The sequence below is a fragment of the Octopus bimaculoides genome, chromosome 19 (genome assembly GCF_001194135.2).
Source record: "Octopus bimaculoides isolate UCB-OBI-ISO-001 chromosome 19, ASM119413v2, whole genome shotgun sequence".
In the NCBI taxonomy this organism is placed as follows: Eukaryota; Metazoa; Mollusca; class Cephalopoda; order Octopoda; family Octopodidae; genus Octopus; species Octopus bimaculoides.
Window position 1 is genome coordinate 6,989,648 of NC_068999.1, and position 3,779 is coordinate 6,993,426.

Genomic DNA, 3,779 nt, shown 5'->3' on the forward strand with positions numbered 1-3,779 from the left:
GGGGGGGGGGGTCGAAATTTTGAAATTGAGATTTTTGAAAAAAGTTTTTCAGAATCAGAATCTCCATAGCCTAAAACGTGGGATTCCGTAAAAAAAAACAAAATTTAAAAGCGGGGGTATACCCAGATTACATATACTCCATCTCCACCCTTCGGATAGGTACACTCCCGACTGTTCCTTTATAACTTTCGTTGGTGGGGTGGGGGAAGTTTATTTTAATAAGATTTTCCAGATATGGTATAGTTTAGGATTATGTCGGAATATTTTTTCAGAAGGATCTCGGATAATTCACATATCACAATTTATTTTCTCTTAACTTTCTGAATTCCGCTTTAGAGCACGCAATATGATTCCCTCTTTATTTTACGGAATTTTCAGAAATGTTTTATGAATCTGTTCAGCGATCTTACGATACCAGTTCTGAAGCTAAGTGACAGCTTCAGAACTGGTATCGCCAGATCGCCATCTGTTCTACACAGGGGAATTCATATGATTATGAAAACAAAAAACAAAACAAAAAGGAACGAGAGATTTAAGGAGTATTTAGCTGTTATTTTTAGCACACCTCACGACCACCTTATAACCTCCTCGTTTGTCAGTCTGACGTATTGTTTTTCAATATCTTTCTTTCCACAAACACATTGTCAATAATTCGGATTTTCTGTAAATCTGTTATAAAAGGCAAGCATCATTAAAGCATTTAAAATATATCTATCTTTCTTTTCCATTGTTTTAGGTATGGTTATCATATTTGAAGTTCCTTGAAATGTTTAGTAAAGATCTACGTGAATATGCTGTACAGAATCAAATTAAGAAATATACTCCTCTTCAAATAAATAAACTATATATTGTAAGTTTGAGATATTTTGTCATTTATTTTTCTTTTGCCTTAGTTGTATTTTCTAACATTTCCCTGTTTTTTTTAACAATGGAGTTCATTTTCTTTCATTCTTCAGTCTTTAGATTGCAACCATGGTGTGCTGTTGTTCGGTATGGGATCTTTTAGCTCAGCTGTTTTGGCATCACTGATTCGATGCTGACTTATTTGACATCAGGCATTTTAATGTTTCTCTCGTTCTCTCTCTCTTTATGTGTGTTGTTAGCACTCCGTCGCTTACGACGTCGAGGGTTCCAGTCGATCCGATCAACGGAACAGCCAGCTCGTGAAATTAACGTGCAAGTGGCTGAGCACTCTACAGACACGTGTACCCTTAACGTAACTCTCGGGGATATTTAGTGTGACAAGGCTGGCCCTTTGAATTACAGGCACAACAGAAACAGGAAGTAAGAGTGAGAGAAAGTTGTGGTGAAAGAGTACAGCAGGGTTCGCCACCATCCCCTGCCGGAGCCTCGTGGAGCTTTAGGTGTTTTTGCTCAATAAACACTCACAACGCCCAGTCTGGGAATCGAAACCGCGAGTCCGCTGCCCTAACCACTGGGCCATTGCGCCTCCACCGTTTATGTGTGTAAGCATCTAGTTACGTCTGTGTATATTTCTGCATCTATGTGAATGTACATATCTATTTATCTTTTGTTTTACAATAGTAATTTTTTTCTTTATATAAATATGGTTTTTAATTCCTTTTCCAGGATAAAATGGAGAAATACAAGAAATGACTTGGACATGAAATACATGGCAAAAAATTTTTTAAATTACCCCTTTTTTTTTTTTAATATACTTGGACATTCCCATTGCTCAATGGATGTTTCTGGACACTTTTTGATTACATTTTTCCCTTTGCTGGGTTCATTCTTTGAAGAGGTCCCTTCATTGGTCTTTGCCATGCTGCCTTGACACTTTGAGAACATCCTTTTTGCTATGGTAACTTCATTCTTTGAAGATGTCTCCCCCCCCCATTTTTTTTTGTTCATGACATATTTTTATTAGGGTTGTCTTAATATGCATCATACTTTTGAAGTGATGTGTCTTTTAAAAGCTGAAGCAAGATGGGAAATCAATGATGGGTTAATTGTTTTTTTTTTTAACCCCTATTTTCTTTTTATTTCATATAATTCAGTTTTACACACAATAATGTGCTTTTACACTTTTGTCTGTTTTCGATTTTCTTTTTTCCTTTTAATATAAAAAAAATTTTCACCTTAATGTACTCTTGTCTAACCCATGAAATCATATTAATACAGACAGAGCTGTGTGGTTAAGGAAGCTCACTTTGCAACCACCTGGTTTCAGGTTAAATCTCACTCAGCAGCTCCTTAACCCTGTAGCATTCAGATTACTCTATGAAGTATGTTTATTTATTCAAATTGGCTTGAATTGCTCATGCATTATCTCATTTCTAGATTTCAATTATGCGATTTCATATTTTTACAACGAAATTGTAGGGTATGAATGAGAGACCAAATCCAGTTGGTTTGAACATAACACAAATAGAGTATTTAACCCTGGATTGACCAATGCCTTGTGAGTGAATTTGGTAGACAGAAACTGTGTAGAAGCCCATCATGTATAAATATATGTGTGTGTGTTTTGTTTTTCTCCCCATCATTTAACAGCCAGTGTTGGTTTATTTATATCCTTGTAACTTAGCAATTTGGCAGAAGCTGATAGAATAAGTACCAAACTTAAAAATAACAAAAATTGTTGAATGGTTGATTCGTTTGATTACACTCTTCAGGGCAGTGCCCCAGTATGGCCACAATCCAATGAATGAAATAAGTACAAGAAAGAAAAGATGTTTCTTCTTCACATTTTTTTTGTATAATTGTTTTCCTTGTAAAAATGTAAAATAAAACTTTATTAGCATTTATATTCTGTACAGCTGATCTTTTATTGTCTGAATATTGGTTAAAATAGCTCCACTCCTGGTTGAGTTATTAGATGTGGTGTAAGACATGATTGTAAAATAAAAAAAATAAAAAGTGTATTCCCCAATGATATTATATGCAGTTTTTATATTTTGTATTATAAAAAACAAAAAATGAAAAACACAACCTCATCCATGTCCTGGTGGCATGATAGAAACAGAAAAATAAAATAATGTAAACCAATAAATTGTTTTGGTATTTACTCATTCCTTTTAAAATTTCTTCCTTGCATCATGTTTGCAGTTCCACTCCCTCTCCTAGCTGAGAGGTCTACGTCTCACAAGTTACTTAGTGATCCTGATGTTGTCAGTGTCGTGTAAAAAGCACCCAGTACACTCTGTAAAGTGGTTGATGTTAGGAGGGGTATCCAGCTGTAGAAATCATGCCAAAGCAGAGAAATGGAGCCTGGTGTAATTCTCTGGCTTGCCAGTTCCTCTCAAATCATCCAACCCATGCCAGCATGGGACACAGATGTTAAATGATTATAAGCATCAACCTCTGTTACTCTGTGGTTAGCTTTTGCAGAAGTTGTCCTCCTTGGAACAGTTTGAGGTATTTTGGCTGCTTATTCAGTGTTGCTGATTTATTTGGCATCAGACATTTTAATGTGCCTCTTGTTCTCTCTCTCTCTCTTTGTGAGCATATTCCTCTTTATGTGTTTGAGGAGAAGTGTTTATGTCAACTATGTTCAGCTAACCTTTAACACTGTAAGTGCATCATGTCCATATGAGTTTTCTCCCTTGTAGTAATAGGGCAGGGGGAAAAGTTCTAGAGAAAATGCAACGTGCTAAAGGTGAAAAATTCTAATGCCTCTCTCTCTTTCATATATATATATATATATATATAAGAGAAAGAGGCATTAGAATTACATATATATATGTATTTATTTTCTCTTAGTTAATAATTAACTCCGACAAAATAAATTGGTTAATAGATACCAGGGTAGCAAAGAT